Source organism: Triturus cristatus, chromosome 5_1 (assembly GCF_964204655.1).
Source record: "Triturus cristatus chromosome 5_1, aTriCri1.1, whole genome shotgun sequence".
Taxonomy (NCBI): Eukaryota; Metazoa; Chordata; class Amphibia; order Caudata; family Salamandridae; genus Triturus; species Triturus cristatus.
In genome coordinates this window covers 861,037,764-861,065,131 of record NC_140587.1, presented here as the reverse complement: position 1 = coordinate 861,065,131, position 27,368 = coordinate 861,037,764, and the positions used below count along the sequence as shown (strand labels likewise).

Here is a 27,368-nt window from a genome sequence, read left to right as displayed (position 1 = left end):
ATAACAAACACAAAATACTCAATAAACACATATACAAAACATGAACACCATGTGAAATGTCAATTGACTCCAAAAGTCTTTAGAGGACACCAGTACTTGTGTAACAAATGAAGAAACAGGCAGACATATCCTAATTCAAACGGTACTGCCTGTTTACTGGGCTGAAGACTACTCTAAATACAAGGGGTCGTTACACCATAGGGGAATACATCTCTCATATAGCTCCCTGCTGTGCCCCACAAATGTCCTGGCTTCAGCTCAGAGTCAACACATTTCAAACCCTGAGTTATTCTAGGGTTCTCCTCAGGACGGGGACTGGAAATGGCCTTAACTGCAATAGTTTGATGCTCCAAGGTAATGTGGAATTTTCCTAGCAAAAAGCCGTTGGAGTTCTCTCAGGGAAGTCTAATTCTTCCAAGGTCACATTCTAATTCTGGATGGTCAACGTGATGAATTTCCAAGGGTTATGTATGAAAAGAGGCCCTCATAGTCACCTGTTCTGTTATTAAGGCTTCTAGTTCCTTCTTAGGGCTGCCCTATGTAGCGTTGAAAGCAGTTTTATCTCACACGGAGCTCTTAGTCTCCTGGAACTTCAATCCTTTGGCCGCCATCACGTATCTGCAGCTCAACATGGCAGCCAAAGGACTGAAATTCCAGGAGACAATGAGCTCCGTGTGAGATAAAACTGGTCCAGGCCAGAGAGTGATAGGACCAAAGCCTTCTTTGTTTCACATTCTAGAAGTGGCATTTCTAAGCTTCCAATGACAAATCCACCTTTACCACAAGAGAGGGTTTGTGATTGTGAATCCAATGATAGTAATCAACATGAGGCTGTTCAACGGTAAGCCACCACTGCGGCTTAAAGTAATTCCAGCCATTTCCCCATGTTAATGTGTGGGGAGAGAAAACATCATAGGTAGTGAAAACACGCATGGGGGTCCTTCACTACCTGGGCAGGGAACACACGTGTACATACCCTGCTTTTCACCTATCACTTGTGCCACACCTCCCTCTGAGGTTCCGTGAGAATCGTAATGGCATTTTTTGGGTGTGTTCGAATATGGACGAGTTTGGTATCTACGAACCGCAAATGACGAGTTTAGTGGGTGTACGCGTTTTCGCCACGCTACTATGTACAGTTCGTCTCATTCCTGGGTATGTCCATCTGAACCCTCGGGTTCCATTTTAGATACGGCATCCATTTTGTTTCTTGCCCTCAAGTAGCCAGCGAACGGAAATTGTCCGCTTCGTGACCCTGGGATTCCCAAGCTTTCGTGGAGGACACGTGTTCTTTTGAAGGTGTCTTTATGATGAGGGGGATGACACGGCAAGGGCAGATGGCCCCGCTCGAGGCTCATCTTTCCGTGCCAGTCTATTGTTTCAGTCATGCATGCATTAGGCACGAGTCCTTTCATCCTGCAATCAAGTTTCCGTTATTGCTCTCTACACTCTATTTCAATCTGTTGTCCATCCTTGTTTTTCCTTTGCATCTGTTCCTGTCCCTTCTCCTAATTCGTTTACAGTCAGAATGGAATGTGCTTAATGTGGGGATAATGTGCTTTTACAGTTGGGAACCGGCAATGCTGCTGTAATTATGTTCCGGGCTTCTGAAACATGAATGCAACCCTTTTGAAGTTTACTGTGGGAACTGAGTTGTAACCTTTTGTTCGCCATGCTGTGCAATGTCGAAAATGTGTATACAAGGAGCGATCCACTTGTACAATTTGAAGCAGTCTCTCAGAACCTACACGTTGTGTACTTCTTGCGATTTCTGTATCCCTGCAGTAAATAAACGCTGATCTTTGACGCCGCAGGAAGTGTCCCGTGTCTCTGTGTTTTGTACGCCGGAACAGGTAACCCACGAAGGTTTCAGGTGTTGTCCCCTGGCACCGCTGGGCCTAGAATAGCCCAGTCCTTCAGTTGGCGCCCAACGTGGGGTGACATCAGCGGTACCGGTCCAAAGCCCGACGATCGTGAGGAACTTCGTGTGAAATCTCCGAGGGAAGGTGCACCCCGCTTCATCGATCCAGTTGTCGAAATAAGTGGCCCGAAGACTTTTCCCGCGAAGATTCCCGCCTCCTGACGGCTGCGACGGACTGATGCCCTGACTGTCGACCGGTTTTGGCGCCTGGCGTAGTCCTTTGTACGGCGAGACGATAGACGGGCCTTCCTGGTGACGGCATTGCTCTTTCAGTTAAGTATTTGTGGGTCGCTCCCAGTGTTCTTGGTTAACTTGGTTGTTTGCATGGTTCCATTGCATTTGTGGTTCTTAGTTGTTGGTTCTTAGTTGTTGGGTTTTATTTGACGATTGCAATTGCCAAAAACCGAGGGTCTTGCATTTTTGCAAGGACATCGTAATTCGATAGCCCTTGAAGTTTGTAAACTCGGTTAGTGTGCACGATGCCTGGCCGTAGTACTTTGTTTGGTTTCTTTAAATGTTGCAGCACGGATTCCCGATTGGAGGATTCATGTCCGATACCTCCAGTTGGAACTCCAATTTATGAGCTCTATAGTCGCCACGGGGTAGGTCCTATCGTATATAATGAATATTGGATTCGTTACACTAAAAATGATGGTGTTCTTAGTTGGCCATCACATGGTAGTTTTGAAACTGCAATATTAGATAATCTTGAAGCTAAATTGTTTAAGAAGAAAGCTAGGCCGGCCATGTTTGATTCCTTTCGGTTATGGCGTAAAGAAGCCAAGCAGAAAGAAATTAAACAGATTAAGAAAAATAAGAGAGAAGGTGTTATTACGGTGATGCAAAATGCAGAACAGTATCAGCGAGACAAAGACGAGAAGGAGCAGGAAGTTTCTGCTAGACTGCATCATATGGCGGTGGATAAATGTTATCCGGTTTTGCCGTCTAGTTCTGATAAGACGGGAGAAGAAGCGGTAGAGGATTCATTATTGTCTTATCTATTGAAATCACCACCTCCCTATGCACCAGATACTGTGGGTCCTGTGATTCCTCCTGTTCCTCAACCCGTTGTTCTGGCGGCTGCTGGTCAGCCTGTTGTCCCTCCTGTTCTTCCGAATCCCCTTGTGCCACAAATTGTTCATCCTCCTTTACCCGCTCTTTTTCCTACTGCTCCTTTGCCAGTATCTCATCAGCTCAATCTTGCTACTACTCCCGTTATCCCGACTACTGCTACTGCTTCTACATTTACTCCTAATGTCGTTGCTCCTGTGCTTCCTTCTTCTTCCCCTTCCGTTCGTAGTCGTATATTTAATGCTGTCGCTAATCTCTATTCTCCACTTTTTGGGCCGATACTCGGGTCCGATCTTTCCGATGTCTCTCAGAGGCGCAGTCAAATTCCTGATGGTAGGGAACGTGAGTCGTTAGTGAAAATGGCGCGTAAATGGATTAGGCATCCTGTGAAGTACACTTCGCATATAGTTTTTGAGACATTTTCTCAGTTCAATGAGCCCACACAAAGATTCGTGTTTGAGGAAATGTGTAAATTCTTGAGAGAAGAGTGGGATAATGAGGAGGTAGACAATGTACCGCCCGAGATCACTGACCTTCAGAATCAGTTTTCGACTGGTATGATTGTGGGTGGTAATGTCCGCCGTGCTTTAGAGCGTCTGTTATCTTTTCGATCTACGGTACAACCTCGAGCATTGTTTAAGGACGACACTGAGGAGCGGACGGCTCAACCTGGTCAGTATCCTATGCGGGAAGTTCCCCCCGTATGGATGCCAGGTGATCCTGCTGCTAATCCTGCTATTCTACCACACTTTCAGAGAGTTTGGATACACCTCCATGGAAGCGATCGGAAGTTTTGCAGGTAAAGCAAACTTTGCCTGACCCCCGCAAAAATCCTGCAGGTTATTACAAGGAGTTATCCCAATTAGTGGATGCTACTGTTATGAACCTTGCCGATATCGACATGTTGTTTGGTAACGTAGTCCCTCAACCGATTTGGGCGAAAATCCATCAAGAGAATCACGCAGCTGAGTTAGGCGGTGATTGGGCTGCTCTTGCGGCGGCTGACGGACGGCAAGTTGGTGGGGCTAAACCTGAACAGATCATTGAGAATCTGCCCCAGAGGATAATTATACTCATGAAGACACTTATGCCAGCAATACGTGTTAATTGGGACAAATTGTCTGCGTGCAAACAAAAGAAGGGCGAGAGTGTCTCCGATTTCTTTACGAGATTTGAGGAGGCATTTATTGATCATAGTGGTCAGGATATGAGCTCTGAGGGAGGTCAGCGATTGTTCGTTGATAAATTTGTATCGAATTTGTTGCCTGAACTAAGTAATAAATTGAAGAATTCTGAAAGTTCGTGGGCCGTTTCTACCACTGCTCAGATATTGGCCACGGCCCAGTACTACGAAAATAGAGAGAAAGAAGAAAGCGAACGCGCAGATAAGAAAACGAAGGATCTTAAAACTAAGGTCTTATTGCAGCAAGCGTATCCTCCGCGCTCGAATCAAACTGACTCGCAACAGCCAAATCGATTACAATCGCAGTTTTCTAGATCGCAGTTGCGTACTGACTCCTCTACACCTCGCTCTACGATAGGGTATAATCAATGCGCATATTGTAGGGGTGAGGGCCATCTGAAGTTTAATTGTCCAGTTTTGCGTGACCGAAACAATGGTGTTTCGGCTCGAGGAGGTCGTAGTGGTCCTCAACAAGCGTCACGTGGTAGAGGTCGTGGTGTTACTCAGAATCAGACTGAGCGTTTTGCTACTTCATCAGACTCGCAAAATTGCTTTGATCGGCGCGAACCCTCTTCTGGTAGATCTGCGCAGTATCATGTGGATGACTATTATGTCGAGCATGATGTTGATGCTGACGGTAATTACTAGGACAGCCATAGACAGAGAGAGGGAGTAGTATCAGTTCCGGTTGATCAGAGAGGGCCTTATGTCGCAGTTGTCACATCGGGCGTAGTTGAGCCTTTTCTGTTGGACACTGGTACAGCGAAAAGTTCCATCATGCATTCAAAACTCCCTGGCGCGCCTTTGTCTGGCTTAACGAACGTTTCCGTTGGATTCTCTGGCGCCCCCGTTAGCAATCCAGTTTCTAGCCCTTTGCCCCTTACAATTGGGTCTCGTGAGTTAGAGGCTCCTTTGACTCTGACTACTGGTTGTGGTGAGAATCTTTTGGGCCTGGATTTGTTGAAACGGTTATATGCGACTTTGTACTGTTCTCCCGCGGGAGTGGAGCTTACTTTGGGTCAGAGAGTGATCTCTCCTATGTATTTGTCGACTGATAAGCTCCCACCGGAATTGAGTTCTCTTCCTAAGTCTTTGTGGGCAACAGGTCCCAATGATGTGGGCCTGCTGGATATACCACCTTATGTTGTTCAATTGAAATCCAACGTGCGACTGCCACGCATTCCCCAGTATCGTATCTCTCTTGATGGAGAACGAGCACTATTAGCGATCATTTACGATTTGATCGATAAAGATGTCATTGAGGAAACTCGGGGTAACGTGTGTAATAATCCTGTGTTACCTATTTTGAAACGAACTGATCCATCCAAGCCTCCTGTGTATCGTTTTGTTATTGATTTAAGAGAGGTCAATAAGATTGTCATTCCACAGTTCCCCGTGGTGCCTGACATTACAGCTTTGCTGACTCTGATTCCAGTTTCTGCATCATGGTTCTCGGTAATTGATCTGAAGAATGCCTTCTTTAGCATTCCGATTGCTGAGAAGAGCAGGGATCTATTCGGTTTCTCATGAGGTGGTCGCAGCTTCAGGTTTAAACGCGTACCTCAGGGCTACTGTGAGAGTCCATCGATCTACAGCCAAGCTCTTAAGAGTCAACTTGATGCGTTTGTGTTACCGGCTGGTGCGGCCTTGATTCAGTACGTTGATGATCTGTTGGTAGCTGCTGACACTGAACAGATTTGTAGAATTGCTACAGTATCACTGTTACAGCATCTATGTGACTTACATCACAAAGTGTCGCCTTCTAAACTCCAATATTGTTGTCAAGAAGTAACCTATCTAGGTCACTTATTGTCAAAGGCGGGAAGAAGGTTGACCCCAGAAAGAATTGCAGCGATCGCTCGAATGACTGTGCCAACAACTCAGAGAGATGTGCGTGCCTTTCTAGGTATCACGTCATACTGCAGGCAGTGGATTCTGAACTTTTCACTGTTAGCGAAGCCATTGATAGCTCTCACGTGCAAGGATGTTTCGACTCCTTTGCCATGGACGGAAGAATGTCAGAAAAGTTTTTCTGAACTACGTGATGCGCTGTGTTCGGCTCCTGTGTTAGGTACTCCTGATTACAGTAAGCCATTTACACTATACGTTCACGAGAGAGAAGGTTGTGCGTTGAGTGTTTTGACGCAACAATTTGGTGGTAAGCAGCGTCCGTGCGCATATTTTTCCGCGACCTTAGACCCGGTAGCTAGAGCGTTGCCAAGTTGCTTGAGAGCGACAGCGGCAGCTGCGGTGTCTATTCGACAATCCGCAGGTCTGGTCATGGATAATATGCTCATAGTGATGGTTCTGCATGCAGTTGACACTCTTCTGAATCGGACAAAAACTCAACATCTGACGAGTGCAAGGTTGTCCGGGTATGAGTTGACCCTTTTGGCAAGTCATATACAGATCAAGCGTTGTAATGTGCTGAATCCGGCGACATTGTTGCCGACTAATATGGAATCAGATGATGTACCACCACATGATTGTTATTTACGAACTGAGGAAGAAACGAAGGGTCGTGTGGACCTGAAAAACACTCCATTGATAGACCCCGATGGTGCTTTGTATGTTGATGGTTCATGTTTTAAGTTGCCGAATGGTGATGTGACGACTGCGTATGCTGTAGTGACGTTGAGTACGGTTGTGGAAACTGCGAGATTGAGTCAGAATTCAGCGCAAGCGGCAGAATTGATTGCGTTGACAAGAGCGTGTGTTTTATCTAAGGGAAAGCGAGTGAATGTGTTTACCGACAGTCAGTATGCTTTTGGTGTTGCACATAGTTTTGGTCGATTGTGGAGAGAAAGAGGATTTATGACATCGCATGGTACGAAGATTCACCACGGACAGCTCGTGAACGATCTTTTGGATGCACTTACATTGCCTAAACAAGTGGCGATCATTAAATGTAGTGCGCATCGAAAGGTTACGGATGACGTTGGTCGTGGTAATGCATTTGCGGATGAGATTGCTAAAGAAACGGCTAAGAATCTTGCAACCCGAATGTATGTTATGAGTTCAGAAAGGTGGCCGACGGAGACTGGTATGTGTGAAGACACTGTTGAGAGCGTGAAAGCAATTCAGAATGAGGCCACTGAAACTGAAAAGATTAAGTGGAAAGAAAGTACGGGGAAGTTAGACACGCATGGATGTTTGGTTGACTTGTCGGAATGTCAGAGGTGGATGTTACCGGATGCATATGTGTTAGCTGTTGTGACTATGGCTCACGGTTTGTCACACATTAGCGCGAAAGGTATATGTAAGTTATTGTCCCCTGTATGGAAGAACAATGGTATTGCTAAATGTGCTGAGAGGGTGGTTAAGAGTTGTATGGTGTGTTTGATGCATAATCCTGGCAAGGGCACCCCTACTCCACCTGGTCATTTTGCTCCTCCTGCCTGTCCCTTTGAGGTTATCCAACTGGACTTCATTCATATGGAGAGATGTAATAATCTTAAGTACGTTTTGGTTGTGGTTTGTGCGTTCTCCAGATGGATCGAGGCCTATAACCCCTTAAGGATAATACTGCCCTGTCCACAGCGAAAGTCCTACTGAAGGAATACTTTCCTCGGTATGGAATGCCACGGATTGTGTGGTCAGATAATGGAAGTGAGTTTGTGGGAAGTGTGATGCAGAGTGTGTGTAAGGGCCTTGGAATTCGACAGAAATTCCATAGCGCCAATCATCCCCAGGCAGCGGGTTTGGTTGAAGGGTACAATGGTACTCTGAAGCTGAAACTTGCGAAGATACAAGCTACGACTGGTTTGTCATGGCCTGATGCCTTGCCTCTGGCTCTCTTATCGACCAGAGCGACTGTGCACTCTCGAGTAGGGCTTAGCCCATATGAGATTGTGTTCGGCCGCCCTGCGAACATTTGGGGAGTCCCGAGGCCCAAGGCCTTTGATAGTCTTGAGTATCCAATGCTAATTGATTATCTTCATGATCTGACTGCTAAACTGAGGTTAATTCATCAACAGGTCTTTGAAGCTTTACCGGCACAGACAGAGGGTCCTGGACATCGGCTTCAACCGGGTGACTGGGTTGTTACCCGCAATTTTGGCAGAAAACGTAACTTGGAGCCGAGATTCATGGGTCCCTATCAAGTGCTGCTGGCTACAAGGACTGCAGTTCGGTTGGAAGGCAGAAAGAACTGGGTTCACGCTACCCATACCAAGAAAGTTCCGATCCCTTTACCAGCAGACAGTTGGGTGAGAACTGGTATTGCGGCAACGGAAACCGAGACCCCTCTATGCTTTGTACCGTTTAGTGATGCTCAACCTGTAGGACACAATTCATTGCAGCCAGACACATCTGTCGAGTCGTCAGTTTTGGAGAACTCAAGGTCTGCATTGTCATCTGATCGACTGAACACTGTTTCACCAGCTGAACAATTATTTGAAGAACAGACTCGACCTGGAAGAAATCGATATTTTCTTCGCCCACGTGACAAAGACTAATAAAATTGTTTCTTATATTTTTCTTTACTGTTGCTACGAACATTAAGACCAATTACATCCTTTTCTGATTTTTGAGTTCCTTTTCTATGTGTGCTCTTTACAGCTGAGAGATTTTTATTAAGTTGAGTGTTTGTTTGAGAAAACCTATCATCCGGGTTAACCGTAGGGCCGTGCGGGTACTCCTTTCTGTTTAGCAGGTTCCTGACACTAGGTCGGTTACTTTTTATCGACTCCTGGGAATTGATAATCGCTACTCAGAACGAAGTGCGTCAAGGACGTCACGGACGGTTTTTAGAGGATGGCATTCTCTAAGCTGTTGGAAGTAGAAAGGATGTCGGCGCAAAGATCAAAATTGCATAAGATTATACGAACGAAATGTTTTTTGTTTCAGGTATTCCTGCTGTTTCTGACTGTATCTATGCTATTGGTGGGTGGAGTGTATTTTGGAATACAGTCGTTATTGCCTTCCATTTCACCTACCTTATCCCCTAAACTAAGTTCTGTTCCCACTGTTTCTCCACATTCCTTTCATTCTCTGCCCCAACATGAACAGGTTAGACGTGCGGAATTCATGAATAATTCCTTCGTTCAACTCCTACATCAGCATCAGTTGGTGATGAATACTACCAACTGTTGGGTGTGTGGGTTAATGCCACATACCATGGATAGGGGTATTCCGTATTTGGTTCTTCCTTATAGCTCCCAAGGGTCAGCTCGAGCATTCCAAACTATGTTCCCTAGTGCACTAGATTCCTACCCCAGTCGAGAGCCACGCTCTGCAAACTTCGGTCCTGGTCCGTACCACAAGCCTTTGGCGATAGCGATTGCTGATTTAGATAGAGATATTTTTGATGCATCGCTTATTCCAGAGGAAGAGGTGCAGGCCTATAAAGATCTGAGTGAGGCTGAGTATAGTATGTCTGTGGGTGATAGACAGCTTAAGAGCTCGTCTCCAATATGGATCGTACCCCACCTCGGTAATTTCTGCTTGAAAGGTCTTGGTCGAAATCCGAGAGCACAACTTGGGAAGAGTGCTTGTACTGAGACGTATGTTTTACCAACGCTCTCTTCCCCTGTTTTCTTGACTGCCAAGGGTACCTATTTCGTATGTTATGAGCGTGCATATACATGGTTGCCCCGTGACTTCTCGGGTACCTGTTATATTGCGAATCTTTTGCCACCAACTTTTACAGTTGCCTCAGACTATCACAAGACTAGAGTTGTGAGAGGCGTTATTAGTGAAGAGGACACTGCCGGTCAAGAAGCAGGAGACTTCTTTAAGGGTTTCTTGCCGTTTTGGGGACCTATGGTTAATAGTAGGAACCTGAGACAATTGACCCGTGTGGTGGAGATGACTGCTAACATAACTGCGAGTGCTCTTGGTAATTTAACGGCAGAACTTCAGGCGGATAGACTTATGAAGTTGCAGAACCGTATGGTTCTAGATGTTGTTCTTGCAGATAGAGGTGGTGTTTGTAAAGTGATCCATTCGAGTTGTTGCATTTTCATCCCTGACAACGCTCCAACTGTTTACCAAGCCATCTCGAAGTTACATAGGATCTCCGAGTCCATACACGTGGACGAAGGTGGTTGGACACTTCTCGGATGGTTTTGGGGCCTGATATCAACTTGGGGTTGGAAGATTCTGATGATCGTAGGGGTTGTTGTAACGTTTCTGTTCACGTGTTGTCTTTGTGTGCAGTGTGGTCCTGCCTTATGTGGCCTCTGTGCTACAACGTGTATAAGACGGCCATCTGTTACCAAGGAGACATTGATGGATAGGATGATGTAACAGCAACAACTGAACGATTTGATGAATATCGAAATCGATTCTGATCTCGACTAGTGCTTGCCTACCTGAGGGCAAAAGGAGCGTCTGAGGTTCCGTGAGAATCGTAATGGCATTTTTTGGGTGTGTTCGAATATGGACGAGTTTGGTATCTACGAACCGCAAATGACGAGTTTAGTGGGTGTACGCGTTTTCGCTACGCTACTATGTACAGTTCGTCTCATTCCTGGGTATGTCCATCTGAACCCTCGGGTTCCATTTTAGATACGGCATCCATTTTGTTTCTTGCCCTCAAGTAGCCAGCGAACGGACACTGTCCGCTTCGTGACCCTGGGATTCCCAAGCTTTCGTGGAGGACACGTGTTCTTTTGAAGGTGTCTTTATGATGAGGGGGATGACACGGCAAGGGCAGATGGCCCCGCTCGAGGCTCATCTTGCTGTGCCAGTCTATTGTTTCAGTCAAGCATTCATTAGGCACGAGTCCTTTCATCCTGCAATCAAGTTTCCGTTATTGCTCTCTACACTCTATTTCAATCTGTTGTCCATCCTTGTTTTTTCTTTGCATCTGTTCCTGTCCCTTCTCCTAATTCGTTTACAGTCAGAATGGAATGTGCTTAATGTGGGGATAATGTGCTTTTACAGTTGGGAACCGGCAATGCTGCTGTAATTATGTTCCGGGCTTCTGAAACATGTATGCGACCCTTTTGAAGTTTACTGTGGGAACTGAGTTGTAACCTTTTGTTCGCCATGCTGTGCAATGTCGAAAATGTGTATAAAAGGAGCGATCCACTTGTACAATTTGAAGCAGTCTCTCAGAACCTACACGTTGTGTACTTCTTGCGATTTCTGTATCCCTGCAGTAAATAAACGCTGATCTTTGACGCCGCAGGAAGTGTCCTGTGTCTCTGTGTTTTGTTCGCCGGAACAGGTAACCCACGAAGGTTTCAGGTGTTGTCCCCTGGCACCGCTGGGCCTAGAATAGCCCAGTCCTTCACCTCCCCCAGGGCTCACCTCAGGGGATCTCTAGTGTTAGTGAAAGGCAATATAAGCATTGGCCAATGATTTAGAAAGGCTAACCTGATCATAAGTTCAGTCCTGTCTGCCATAAATCCTTATAATTCAAATTTTAATCTTTAGTGGGGCCATGATATTACTTCCCAGAGGACAAGTGTCAAAACCTCTCCCCAATCTATACAGCCAAGTCCTCAAATAGCAAAGGTCTGTTGTTACAGTTGCATGCCCATTGTTTATGGCTGTCTCTGGGGAATGCACAGATGTGCTCCCCTAGCCTCCAGTGCGGACTGCAGGTAAACTACAAGGCACACAAAAAAGTTTAATGTAGAGAAATGACCACATTCTAGAAGTGTTGTTGAACAATTATTTAGCACCACCTAGCCAATACATCCTAAGCATGCATAGTTTATTTTACATTATTTTTCAATTTCAAATTCTTATGTATGGGAGCATTTCGTCATGTCCTTAACAGAGACACAGATTTAACACATTTATCACCAAAAGTACATATAAATCCAAACACAAAATACTCAATAAACACATATACAAAACATGAACACCATGTGAAATGTCAATTGCCTCCAAAAGTCTTTAGAGTACACCAGTCCTTGTGTAACAAATGAAGAAACAGGCAGACATATCTTAATTCAAACGGTCCTGCCTGTTTACTGGGCTGAAGACTACTCTAAGTACAAGGGGTCGTTACACCATAGGGGGATGCATCTCTCATATAGCTCCCTGCTGTGCCCCACAAATGTCCTGGCTTCAGCTCAGAGTCAATGCATTTGAAACCCTGAGTTATTCTAGGGTTCTCCTCAGGACGGGGACTGGAAATGGCCTTAACTGCAATAGTTTGATGCTCCAAGGTAATGTGGAATTTTCATAGCAAAAAGCTGTTGGAGTTCTCTCAGGGAAGTCTAATTCTTCCGAGGTCACAGTCTAATTCTGGATGGTCAACGTGATGAATTTCCAAGGGTTATGTATGACAAGAGGCCCTCATAGTCGCCTGTTCTGTTATTAAGGCTTCTAGTTCCTTCTTAGGGCTGCCCTGTGTAGCGTTGAAAGCAGTTTTATCTCACACGGAGCTCTTAGTCTCCTGGAACTTCAATCCTTTGGCCGCCATCACGTATCTGCAGCTCAACATGGCAGCCAAAGGACTGAAATTCCAGGAGACAATGAGCTCCGTGTGAGATAAAACTGGTCCAGGCCAGAGAGTGATAGGACCAAAGCCTTCTTTGTTTCACATTCTAGAAGTGGCATTTCTAAGGTTCCAATGACAAATCCACCCTTACCACAAGAGAGGGTTTGTGATTGTGAATCCAATGATAGTAATCAACATGAGGCTGTTCAACGGTAAGCCACCACTATGGCTTAAAGTAATTCCAGCCATTTCCCCATGTTAATGTGTGGGGAGAGAAAACCTCATAGGTAGTGAAAACACACATGGGGGTCCTTCACTACCTGGGCAGGGAACACACATGTGTACATGCCCTGCTTTTCACCTATCACTTGTACCACACCTCCCTCCCCCAGGGCTCACCTTAGGGGATCTCTAGTGTTAGTGAAAGGCAATATAAGCATTGGCAAATGATTTAGAAAGGCCAACCTGATCATAAGTGCAAATGTGCACACCCAGGCCTGCAATGACAGGCTTGAGACATGTTTGAAAACTTCATGAAGCTTCTCCATACAGTAAGCTAACACTGTAGCTTAAACATCATTCAGCAATTCCTCCATCTTGGGCTATGTGAAGAGCAGACCTCCTAGGTAGGGAAAACCCACATGGGGATTATTTACTACCTGGGCAGGAAACACACATGTGTATCTGCCCTGCTGTTCCCCTACCACATGCCCCAGCCCTCGGGGCTTACTGTAGGGATGTCCTAGTGGCAGTGAACTGCCCACTAAGCATTGGCTAATGGTTTAGAAACACGAACCTGAGCATAAGTGCAACTGTGCACACACAGGCCTGCAATGGCAGGCTTGGGACATATTTGAGAGGGTATTCTTGAGGGTGGCACAATCAGTGCTGCGGCCCACTTGAAGCCATTACAGTACCTGCCCTCAGTATGTGGTATGCCTTACAGTGTACTCACAGGTACAGCACCTAAACTGATCAGGCAAGTAGCACCTCCTAGCAGGTGTAGGAAGGGTGTGCACACATTCACACTGAATTAAAGTGGGAAAGTGCCCAGAGCCCTAAGGCGATGAAAAGATAATCAGCTAAAACATGGAGGTAAAAAGAAAAATGTTTGAGGGAATCCCCTACGAAGGGCCATGTCAAACAGGTAGATAGAGGGAATTATTTCCTGATTAAAGTGCTCACTCCATTTGTTCAGGGAAAAACCAGGTCTGATCTTTCATGTGGTGTGACTGCTCCTACTAGGCTTGCTGCTCACAACATTAAAGAAATCTCATTTCACAGACTACTTATATTGCCTGTGGAGCGTGACAACAAATTAGAATACCTAAAGTTATCTGGTGATGCTGGTCATAAGGTATCCAGAGTTCTCAAGGAATTGAAAGTTCTGATTATTGATGAAGTTAGCATACTATCAAACCTTATGCTAGAGGTCCTCAGAACTGACTCTGATGTTTTACTTGGAGGTAAACACATTAAAGTTTTTAGCGACCTTTTACAGTTGACTCCGGTCAGTGTTGTGATCTTATGTAAATTCTAATTGGTGATGTCATTAAATGGTTTCCTAGCAGCTGCAACTTGGATACAGGGGTTCTACTACGTGAGGCCAGTCTGTGGAGTCACGGAGACAGGACAGCTGTGGATCAGGAGGCAGCTGTTGTGGTTTGCTGATATTCTACTTAATTAAACCCTTTTTCCAATTCAATTGGTCCCATTTCTTCCTCAAAATTGGCGACGAGGATGGGATCCAGCATTTGGTGAAGGGAAGAAGAACAAGAACATTTAAAAGGAAACACGTATTAGACCTTTTGTGAAGAATACAGCAGAGTGATCGTACAGGAGGTCATCGGAGAACCCAAGGCGTGAAAGCATCCAGTTGAGGAAGCATCAACAGTTGTTTTATCACGGAAAGCGTTTCGAGTGATTGATGTGGCCTTGAAACTGTCTCGGGAGCCTGTCTGAAAAGGCAAGTGAAACTCGGAAATACCGGCAAGCGTTCACCATAATTTCAGCTGAGTTTGCTTCCAAACATCGGAGAAAGAGAAGTGGGAAGACTTTTGGTTTGCGCAATATGTGTACTCTGAGCTAGGAGCTATTATATTGGAAATAGCGCAAGCGCCGACTAATGAACTGTGCAGCCTGATTAGGAGGAATGCACACCTAAGAGTAGGCAATTATTCTCGTTGGGAAAGAGCTGAGAAGGCAATTATTCTCGTTGGGAAAGAGCTGGGAAACAGTGTAAGCGCAGTATTGACATACAAGTCTACAAGTCTTTGTAAGTAAACATGGAAACGTTACCATTGGTAGCAAGTCGGTTGCCTGGACACGCGACCATTTCTTGTTGTTTATTCCCGTACCTCGCTGAGCATTGTGCATCGCATAACGCGCATGCGTGTGGTTCGAGGACTGAGCGCGACCTTCCGTAAGGTCACGTAACGCATGCCGACATGATGGTTGTTGCCTAGTAACCATCGCATCGGAACGGCGCTGCATGTACAAAGCGAAACACTATGCTTGCACATACATATGCGGGCGGAAAACTGATAGGTGAGCTTTCCTAAATCAATCATTGGGACGGGACGACGTGTGGCATAGAAAGATAACGCTACATTTGTGTATTTAAAGTCAAACAGTGAACATTAAAGGTAAGTTTTTCCTTTTCTGAACTCTTCATGTTGTAGTCATCCTTAGGAATATAGCACAAGTCTAATTGCTACTAGTTGAAACATTCAAAGAAATAAAGTCACATCAAAGCGTATACCAGGAATATGGCGAACCAAACAATTACACCTTCCCCTACCTTTCTGCAAGAACCTGGCGCACCGTGTATGATTTGGGAGTATTGGAAAGAGTCCTTTGTCACCTATTTAGAAGCCATAGGTGCGGAGATTTATGTAGCCAGCAGGAAGTTAGCAATTTTGAAGCATCACCTGGGGGTGAAAGGAAGAAACGTTCTTAAAACACTGCCGAAACCTGTGTCTATTGGAAGAGGAAACGCTAACTCTGACGATGAGGATGATGAAGACGTCTGTGAGGTAGCAATGGCTATGTTAGAGGAAAATTATGGGAAGAAAGTGAGCATTGTAGTGGAAAGACAGAAGTTCTTTTCGCGTAAACAGGCACAGGGAGAAAAAATTGAGCAGTATGTAGCTGCTCTAAGGAAATTGGCCATTTCTTGCAAATTTAAGGATCTACGGGATGAGATAATAAGGGATCAACTAATCAATGCTACTTGCAACAAAAAAGTTCAAGAAAAACTGTTGGACTTAACGGATCCTACCTTGGAGAAGGCCATCGAGATAGCAAAACGCATTGAAAACACATCAAGATATGTTAAAGAATTGACGTATCCCAATCCCACACAAAGTGAAACTAACGACGCAAAGGTTTGTGAGGTGGTAGCAGAAAAGAAAAGCAACAAAAGTATTGATCACAAAAAGAAACAAACTTTCTACGCAACCAAAGTACGTTATAGGTGCGGAAGCAATAGACATTCCGCTGATGCCGTGCACTGTCCAGCTGCAAAAACTAGATGTTACAAATGTAGAAAGATAGGCCATTTTTCTAGAGTGTGTAAAGCGTCTAATGTAGTTCAACCTGCAAAGGTAAATGCAATTAGAGACATTTCCGTAGAAAGTTCTGAAGAGAGTGAAGTTGAAATATATGTTATAGACGATGTTAATGATGTTGGAGCGAAAGGGAGTGACAGCTACATTCCACCAAAGTGTAATCTCATTATAGACAATACTATGAATCCAATATGGGCGGATTCATGTTTCCCATTTACTATAATTGACAAGCAAGTCTGGGAAAAATTAGGGTCTAAAACACTTGCACCTACGGATGTGAATCCAGTAGGATATTGTGGTCAGAGATTACCGGTGTTGGGTTATTTTTCTGCAAAAATTAAATTTCAAGACAGAGAAACGGATGCGAAGATATACGTTGTGGAGAAAGGTAAATCATTATTAGGATGGAGGGAACAAAAAAAGTTAGATATTATTTTGAATCCCAACCATCCGGCCCAAGTTTTGTTAACTGAATCTGCAGATTCTGAGGTTTGGAAATCCAAATTTCCGAATCTATTCAAAAAAGAATTAGGATGTTTGAAGAAATTCAAACATCGTATTATTTTGAAAGAGGGGACTGTCCCCAGGGTACACAAAGTGAGAAATGTTCCTTTGGCCCTTAGAGGTCCTCTCAAAGAGGAATTGAACAGGTTATGCATAGAAGGGATCATTGAACCCATTGAGGCCTCGGATTGGTTAAGTCCCATTGTTATTGCACGCAAACCCAATGGCAGTATCCGCATGTGTGTGGACTTGAGAGACCTAAATCAGTGCATATGGATCGATCGTCACCCTTTACCACACATAAATGAAATGCTATCAACAATAGAGGGTGGTAACATATTCTCCACACTAGATTTGTCGAGTGCCTACCACCAAATAATGCTTCATTCGGAATCAAAACATCTAACATCATTCATCACACCTGAAGGTGCATTCCAATTTGTGCGCATGCCGTTTGGGTTAGCTTCGACATCGGCAGTGTTTCAGAGGGTTATGCAAAATATACTAGGTGATGATCCAAATGTTTTAGTGTTTCAAGATGACATTTTGGTTTGGGCTGCTAATAATCATGATCACGATAAGGTTCTAGAGACGGTGTTGAGCAAATTAGAACAAGCGGGACTAACTATAGGTTTACAGAAATGCAAATTCCGCAAAACTGAAGTAGAATACTTGGGTCACACGTTGTCACCAGAGGGAGTCAAACCAAAATTTCAATTAGTGGAAGACCTAGAAAATGCACCTATTCCACATAATAAAGATCAATTACGATCATTTCTAGGCTTAGCAGAGTATTACTCGAGGTTTATTCATAAATGTTCTACATGTGTCTCTCCTTTGCAAGAACTTATGAAGAAAAGAATACATTTCGAGTGGTCTGAAAAGTGTCAGCAAGCATTTGAGGGTGTAAAAAAAGCAGTTGCAAATGCCATTGCTTTGAAACCTTTTAATTCTAAAGACAGAAGTATAATAGTGACAGACGCTAGTGGCTATGGCATTGGGGCAGTTTTAATGCAGGTGCATGATAGCAAGCAACGGGTGATAGCCTTTGCCTCACGCACATTGAAGGGAGCAGAAAGCACGTATTCGGCAATCGAAAAAGAGGCGTTAGCATGCTGGTGGGGGGTACAACACTTCCGGAACTTTGTGTGGGGAACGAGTTTCGAATTACATACAGATCATAAACCACTAATAGATTTGTTTTCCACTTCGGGAGCAGGTAAAGCTTCTCCTCGGATAGCTAAGTGGATTTATCGTTTACAAGAATATGATTTTTGTGTGAAATATGTTCCCGGTGTGAGGAACATCAATGCAGACTGCTTATCACGTCTTCCGGTGGACAAACCTGACAATGAGGATTTGGATCATGAGATGAATGATTGGGTTGTGGCGAAATTGTCTGAAGTGTGTCAAGCTATTAGCGAAGAGGAATGGAAGGGAGCTATGCTTGCAGATAGTGTCATGAAGAAGATGTTAGAGTGTTTACCCAGTGTTGATGGGTGGAAACTTCATGAGAATTTATTACAGTACAAAGAAGTTTGGAGTGAATTAGCCGTAGTAGATGGCGTTCTGAGGAGAAGTGACAAGTTGGTAGTGCCCAGTTCCCTCAGACCAAAACTAATTGATTTATTGCATGAAGGACATGGGGGAATGACTGCAATGAAAAGGAAGGCTAGGAATGACTTTTGGTGGCCAGGAATGGACAGACAAATCGAGAGATTTGTGAGGGATTGTGTTGCGTGTTCGCGAAGTGATAAAACTCATACGGTACAAGAGAGTCCCATCCATCACTCTAAGTGGCCAGAACGTGCATGGGAGAAGTTGGCAATGGATATTAGAGGTCCATTTGACATATTGGGTTTGGGCAACAGATATGCAATTGTAATGATGGATTATTTTTCCAAGTGGCCGGAAGTAACATTTGTCAGGGAGGTTAAGACCACTAACATTATTGAATTTTGTGAGGAAGTATTCCGTAGAGAGGGCTGTGCTGCGGAAATTCTCACTGATAATGGTTCACAATTTACGTCTAGTGAATTCTCTGAGTTTCTCAAAAGGTGGGGTATAAGACATTCTAAAACTCCTGTCTATCACCCCAGGGGAAATGGATTAATTGAACGCTTTAATCGTGTGATTGGCGAGTGCATTCAGATGTCTCTCCAAAATAACGGTTGTTGGAAGGAGGATATAAAAAACATGTTATGGAATTACAGGATAACACCGCATTCTGTAACGGGTGAAACCCCTTTTTGTTTATTGAAGGGCAGGTCACCATGTTCCATCGCCGTTCCTGCGTGGATGGGTAGAGGGGGCAAGAAAGCAATAAATGAGCAAGATATAAGGACAAAAGTTGAGAAGTATCAAAAATCTTATGTACAAAAGCATAATGACAGTCTGCTCAAGAAAGGGCTGATCTGGCAACAATAGACTCACGGTCAGACCCGAGGGTAGTTAGTGATACTCTGCGGGCTGTTGGAAGAAGTAAAGATGACAATAGCAGCCGTATATGGCCCCAACACAGACTGCCCTGATTTGTTTTGGAAAGTGTGTGCCAGTATTCAACTTATAGCCTGTGACACGATAATATGGGGTGCAGATTTCAATGCCATACTTAGGGATACACTAGATAGGAGGGGTGTGTCTCGTAGTTTACATTCCAATGCTAGCGGGGCCCTGAGAGCATTACTACATGAGGGAGAGCTTACTGACATTTGGAGGGCTAGGCATCCAACGCCAACGGGGCTTGGTTGAGACTAGATTTTTGGCTGGAATCTCCCAACATTGCAGCCTGGACCTCTGACTGCACACACTGCCCCAGAAAACTCTCTGATCATGCCCCATGCTTGCTGCAGGTGACTGTTCCGAACAACCCCTACAGTTGGAGGCTGGCCCCTAATTCCTTACTTGATCAAGCCTTCAGAGAAGAAATGTATACAGACATTGAAGAATTTTTTTAAACAAATACCGGGTCCGATAACACACACGCGATATTATGGAAGGCTTTCAAGGTGGTGGTGAGGGGTAAGTACATATCCAGGCATGCAGGGGTACTCAAGGCTATCAGACACACGCTAACTTCTTTGGAAACCCGTATTAAGGAACTTGAGTCCTATTATTTTAAATCTACAGACCTTACAATATTACCGAGAATCAGGGAGCTCATATCTGAATTTGAGGAGAAGGCGCAAAGGGAGGCAACCATTTTAGGGAAATATACACAATCTAGGCTTTATGGGGAAGGTGATCGACCGGGGAAAACCCTCCTGAATATATTAAGATTGTGCGGCACGACTGCTTATATATCCGAAATAAATGGCTAAAACTCCAAAAACATTAGAGGCCCTCGTGAGGTGCTTGAGCAATTTCAAAAATATTATACTAAATTATATACAACCACTCACTGCACGGACCAAGAGGAACTTTTGCCCTTCCTTGAATCTATAGAGCTGTTATGGCCTTAGTAAGGCTTAAAATGACTATTTAGACAAGCCCTTCTCGGTTCAAGATATTCTTCAGGTCATTGGCAGTGTCCCGGCAGCCAAAGCCCCTGGATCTGATGGGTTAACTACTGAGTTCTATAAAGCGAACGCAGATATCCTAGCACCCCAACTTTTGGATGTCTTCATTGCGTGACACGATAATACTCACGCTATTGAAACCAGGCAAGTCTGGTCAGGAGATGGATTCATACAGACCATTATCCCTATTTAATATCGATGCCAAGATATACGCGAAGTTGCTGGCCAATAGATTACAGCCCTTGCTTCCCCTAATTGCGAGACCTGATCAATCCAGATTTATACCTGGCAGATCTACTGCACACAACCTCTGAACCTTCTTTACAGTATTACATTATCTACACCCAAACACTAAAGCTCTTGCAGTGTTTCTTGACGCAACAAAAGCGTTCAACTCCCTAAAATGGCCCTATCTATTGACCATCCTGGGGAGGTTGGGTCTGAGTTCCACCTTCATAGCGCTAATCAAATTATTATATACAAGACCGTCTGTGAGGTTATGCATGAACGGCTTGATCTCCAGTTCCTTCCCTATATCCCGCAGGACAAGGCAAGGCTGCCCATTGTCCCCGCTGCTGTTTGCTATAGCGATGGAGCCTATAGCAGCCAGGATACATCAACATCACACTGCCAGAGGACTGGGGTTCAGCACTAGAGGATTGCTGATCTTGTTATATGCTGATAACATGACATTATATATAACTGAACCAGGGACCAACATTGTATCACTACTTAGAGAACTCACAAAATTTGGTGGCTTATCAGGTATATTCATAAATTAATCTGAATCGACCCTGTTTCCCTTAACGTCGGCTTCTCAGCCTTTTGATCAAGAATTTCCACTAAAATGGGCAGACGGGCCCGTAAAATACCTAGGCATCTGGCTGAGTCGTGAGATGCAGGAAATATGAAATCTGAACTTTGGCAGTGCCGTAAACTGGCTGTAAGGTAAAATCGGGGTGTGGAATAAACTTCCTCTTTCTCTCGTTGCAGAGAAGCTATAGTGAAAATTAAAGTGTTATCCAAGTTCCTGTATTTAATTATTAACATACCGCTCCCATTGACACAGTCGTTCTTTCACACAATTCGATCTTTCATGATTTCATTGCTGTGGGCGGGGAAGCAGACTCGTGTGAGCTAGGAGATACTGACCCTCCCCTTGACGCAAGGGGGGCTGGGAGCTCCGGATATGCCGTTATATGTATATTGTGCGCAAGCACAGTTTTTACATTTCTGGGTACACCGGTCCCATTCCAGCCCCATGTAGCTGTTAACCACAGATATGGCAGCCCCTGTCCACCTACGGGTAGCCGTGTATAAAAAATACAGCTGGCCTCGGGATGGTATAGACACAGTCGAGACCCTGAGGTGGGCCTGGGAACGCTTACGCTTCCGAGCTGGACTGGAGACATTATATGCTTCGTCAGTCCCCCTGTCTTAAAATCCACGGATCCCGGCCATGTGCGAGGGCGGAAATGTTGCACTGGCATCCTTAATGGGGCTTGAGACTTTTGCAGATCTGTACCCTGAGGATGAGTTTCGTGATCGGCCAGATATAAGCACTGCCAACCCGAGATATTTCTTGGAACTCTTCCTCTATTTTAAAATTAAAGCCATGTGTTGGCAACTGCATTCTTCATTTCCAAACCCGCCTGCACAGCTGCCAGCTCTCGAACAATTAATAACCTCGTACTGCCCCCGCAGACTCATAACTCGGTTGTATTGTTCTATGCAGACCTCGTCACCTATAGTTATACCTAGGGCACAGCAAGACTGGAATACTGAACTAGACAAGCAGGTTACAGACAAGGAGTAGGTCTTGTGTTGTGGCCAACTTCAAACATCTTCACCGATTCTACAGAACCCCTTGTCAACTGTCCCGTATGGGTCTACATTCAGATTCTAAATGTTGGAGATGCGGCTACTCTCCTGCCACCTTTTTACACATGGCCAGGAATTGCCCGCCTATCTCTGCCTACTGGATTGACATTTTTAATAAGATACACGATATTCTAGGTACACCTCATGAGCTGACCCCAGTAATAGGCCTTCTTGGCTATGGTAAAGACACCAAGGCTGCACACCATAAATTACATGCATTGCTGCTCCTCATGGCTAAATGCAGGGTATCTATACACTGGGGAGAAAGGGGAGCCCCTACTATTAAAGCTTGGATTTCAGACGTCGCATTTAGTCATACTCTCTTATCGACCTTTTGGGAGCTGATTCCTGTTGCTTCCAGGCCAAAAAACATATGGGAGCCATTTCTGGAATGGTTAAAGTCAATGCAGGAGGATGTTTCTGACTCTCCTGACCCTGGGGAGGCTAACACTGTGGTGACATCCGGGGCAAATTCTGTGAGCTATTCTGTCTAATTGTTGTGCTCTAGACTGACGGGTACATATTACAACATGATACTCTATGGATGATAGACATCATTGCTGCACTCAATATATCCTCTGCTGTTAACTGTTTGGGCAGGGAATGGGGGGCTAGACTGCTGCCTCTTGTGTATAATGGAATGCTGAGCGTTGCTTAGTAGCCAGATATTTGATATTACGATTGTAGATTGCTGCTTTTTTAATTTTGTGTTTAATTGTTTTTTGATTTTGCTTTATTTTACTCACAAGATCAGTATTATACGTTTTCTCTGCTGCATTTTCTCTTCAACGTGAGATGTTGGTATTTTATAAAATGTTAATAAACAAAGTTTATAAATCAAACAGTTTCAATCTTAGACCACCTTGACAGGCGCTGGGCCCCCCAGTTATGAAGTTATGTGCTATAGAAATGTATTATTCATTCATTCACTCACTCAGTGTGATGTGGCTAAAAACATGGTCGTGTTCCTGATAAACTGAAAGCGTAGGATATGAACATTATATTTTCAAATACTTCCTCAAGCCTCATCAGGGTGGGGAGCACCAACTAATTTGCCCGTTGCCAGAAAAAGTTTGTATCAATATCACAAGTTAATATACATACAAAAGTACCAAACATACAGTTCCTTTATAAAAAATGGTGCATCATGTAACATTATATGCTATCTTGTCTTCTAGCTAAACTAAACCAAACACACTTGTGAATACTATAGAAACAACTCTAGAAACAGAATAATAATCATTTTGTGCCGGCTTATGAATGAAGAACCTGTCATATACTTTTGAGCGATCATTGCATAGGGTCCTAAAGTCAATCTTGATTTTCAATGGAGCCATAGATTAAAAATCCTGATAAATGCGCATTCTCTGTAGTAGACAATTATTTGAGTGCTGAAACATGTTGACTGGGGCATGCAGAGCATATGAATCGACACTCTTGTTTTGTGTGTTGGAAGGCATAAAAAGCCAATTTAGATTACCCTCAGCCATTTTTATTTTAGTATTTTGGCCTAACAGTGAAAATATGATGGAGTATGTGTGAGCATCAAGAAATGCTATTAGGCAATAGGCCTTCTATCACCTCCAAATTTGGATTTTGAATAGATGGCTGATATAGAAACGATAGCACTAAATTCAAACTACACAGCTTGCATCCTAGTGCTAAATGGTAGAATGCTAAAATGAAACTTCCCACACTGTGTGCTTTTTGGATCAAGGTTCTACCAGCTATGTGATGAATAGGGCACACAGCATATTTCCTAGATACTCGGGGCCTCATTTATGAAAAGTGACGCATCACTGCGTGAAAACAGTGATGCGCCACTTTTCACTGCGCCCTCCCTGCGACTCCAGTGATGCGTCATATTTACAGTATGACGCATCATGTCGCAAGGAGTCACAGATACGTCAGTATTTCTGACGTATCTGTAGGCGCAAAAGTGACGCATCGCTGGAATGTGTCACAAAAGTGACGCAACTCCAGCAATGTGTCCTTTCACATGGGGCAAGCCCCATGTGAAAGGGTCTGCGTCAGTCTTACGCCTGCCTTGAGGCAGGCGCAAGAAATTGACGCATTTGCACCCTAGAAGTGGCGCAGTGAAATCTCGTAGATTTCACTGCGTCACTTCTACGACCCTTTGTTGCGTCAAAACGCCCCCCTTGCATACATTATACCTGGCGCAGGTATAATGTGGCGCAGGGGTTTACAAAGTGACGCATCTACCTAGATGCGTCACTTTGTAAATATGGCGCAACATGGCACATGTTTTACGCCACTGGTGCGTCACAAAAAGTGGCGCACCGGCGGCGCAAAAGTGACGCAGGGGCTCATAAATGAGCCCCAAAGTACTTGCTGACTGCTGCCACTTGTATGTGTGTTTCATTTGCAGGGATGATGTGCTACTCTTTGCCTCGCTCTCCATTTACTTTGTTTAAACAAAAGGATAGTTATTTTCGTGCACTAAAATGTTCTTTAATTTTCTTGGTCATACAGAACATGGCCGTTATCAGTAAAGAACATTGGTAAGTGCTGCTGGTTTTAAGAGTATGACTAAACACATTTCTTTCTTTAGTTCTTGGTAGTCAAAGTACTTTTTGCTAAGTGAGTTTCTAATACCAGAGAGTCACACAGACTAACAAAGGATAAGACCATAACTTAAATCATATCCTTTAACTCTTGGTATAACAATTTAAAGGTATGCACCGTCACCTTTTTGAGACCACCTACCATTAAACAAGTTTGGAAAGCATTAATTTGGCAGCACATTTTTTGCAACTCCAAACTACTGCATAAATTATCATACAATATTAAATCTGTTCTAAATGTCAAGGGACAATTCCCATCAAACTGAGCTTCATTACTCTACAGAATACTTTAGGAAGTGTGATAGCTATATGCCTCTTATATGGTTAGGTTTATTAGTGTCCTGAAGGAAATTCTTCACTAAAGCTCATATAATTATTATATTTGGTTGGTGCCTTAGAAGTCAAGCCGCTTATATTGAGCGTTTTTCTCTAGTAACATCTAATTTAAAGTTACTGATATCTAGGCATCCTCAGCTTTCTGATATATATCTATATGTAGCTGCTTTACCGCAGGGGTGTGCAATATGTCTGGTACACTCGCATAAATGGTGGCATTTTTAGAATTAGGTGTATAGTCTGTTTATGTTCTCATTCTTTGAATGAAGGGACCATGCACAATTTGTTCACCCTCTAACTTCAACTGGGCATATTAACAAGGGCTTTATCTCTGCTTTTTCGGCTTTAAAAGCCAAAGAAGCGGAGACAAAAATATCGCCCTATCAACAACAGGGTGCTAACATGCAAAATCGCATGTTAGCACCCTTTTTCACTACGCTTCCCTTTGCATCTCTAATGAGATGCAAAGTGGGCGTTTCAGAGCAAAATAATAGGAGAAATGTCGCTAAGCGACATTTCTCCTATTATCAAGCTTCATGCTAACCCTGTTAGAGACAAAAGAAGCAGCGCTAACCACGGTTAACGCTGCTTTTTTACGTCTGCTAATTTTCAGATTTAGCCATGTAATCCAATGGGAGGTGGATTGGCTAAATGCACCATGGGCTATCAACAAGGATATCCCTATCCTTGTACTTTTATCGCTGCATTACCAGCAATAACCTCCCAAAATGCCGCTATCGCTGGATTTTTTATCGCCTAGGCAGTGAGCGTTGTTAATAACGCGATAACTAGGCGATATTACCCAGCGATAGCGGGCGTTAAAAAATTAACGCTAAGCGCCCTTAGCGGTAATTTTCCCTGTTCCTTGTTAATATGCCCCATAGTGTTTGTGATCATTATCACACAACTCATAAATCTAATCTCTGTGCAAACTCTTGTTTGGAAACAGAAGGAGAAAATAGAGAGAGTATATTCACAAAATGTTTATATGAGAGGCATATCTATCAAAGAGTTGCGTCGCCCGCTGAGTTAGATTCATCAAGTCACACAAGGCCACCTTTCGTAGCCCTGCATAGCTTGATAAATCTAGAGTAAAGCAAAACAATCACTGCCTTGCGTTACTCTGTCCCAGGGAGGCATTCCACAGGTGGAGCATGGGTGTTCCCACGCATCCACCCATGGACTTTGGCTCATTTCCAGATTTACCATTACCGGTAGACCTGGGAATGCGTCAAAATGCTTTTGCCTCCCCAGGTGAGGCATAACTAGGAAAAATATCTTTCTTTCTCCTCGTTATTTCCTCTTTCAATGTGTTCTGAATTCTGCAGCACACATAGAAAGAGGAAATTGCCTCAGAGGATTCTTTTTGTGCAGGAAGGTGGCCCTTTTCACCAAAACAACACTGTTTACTATGCAGGCACCCTTTCACCATGGTGCAAGGGTGCCTGCATTGGCGCTAGGCAGCACATTGTCTGCCAGTGCAAGAAAAAGACAAGTGTGTGCCATATAATGTAAAAAAAGTCCTTTCCCTATCCCGCAGCGCTGCAATGTGGGTTGCCGCGCTGCATGATTTCTTGAAAATGTAAAAACTTTCTCCTTTAGTACTACTTCCCCTAAATTCTTTTGTATGTATTGAATTAGAGCAGGTTAGAATTCAGCAAGATTGAAATGGATTTCCACTTTTCGAGCCAGCTCCTCAAACTTGTCTCATCAGAAGCCCACATAGAGCTGAGTGTCATCTGTGCTGGTATGAAAGGCACTACTAGAAAGTTTATCAGCGCTTCTGCCAGTGGGTGCATGTAACCACTTAAGTAGACTATAGTGAAAATGAAATAACACTTTCACAGTGGTGGCTGCTACATATTGAAAGTGATGGGTCACATAAAGCATTACGTTCAACCCTTTAAAAAACAACTTACCTTGCATGATGATGTTCTGCAGCCCACATGATGTTCCTCCTACCTCTCTCTGGTTTCTGGACAAAAACACTGGAGCCAACCCAAGCCCTGCTCTCATTTTGCTTAAAATCTTAAACAGCATATAAGTAGTGCTAGTATTGGCAGGAGCAGGCAAACACAACACTCCATCGGACACCTACGGGGATGTGCCTCTGCTTCTCAGCTTCCTTTAAGCTGTTGATTGCAGAAACCTGAACAGTGCATGTCAGGCTGGCCACAGTAAAAACACTGGCCAATCTGAGATTTGCAGTTCGGTTAACAGCTTCAGGTCATCCCACTGAACTACTGTGATGCTGGGAGAGAGAGCTCTGTCACACCCCTGCCCCTAAACAGGTGAGAGGAAAGCGTGCAAGGGAAAATGTGTGATTGTGTGAGATGCAGGTGATGGTGAAGTGTGTACGCCCCTATGCTCCTATGGATGAACCGCCAGTGGACTATCAA

General features: G+C 44.2%; 1 protein-coding gene across 3 annotated transcripts in view; it reads right to left on the bottom strand.

The window, feature by feature from the left end:
• CCDC102B (coiled-coil domain containing 102B) overlaps positions 1 to 27,368 on the bottom strand; it is a 408,868-nt gene that overhangs the window by 24,551 nt on the left and 356,949 nt on the right. The window lies entirely within an intron of this gene.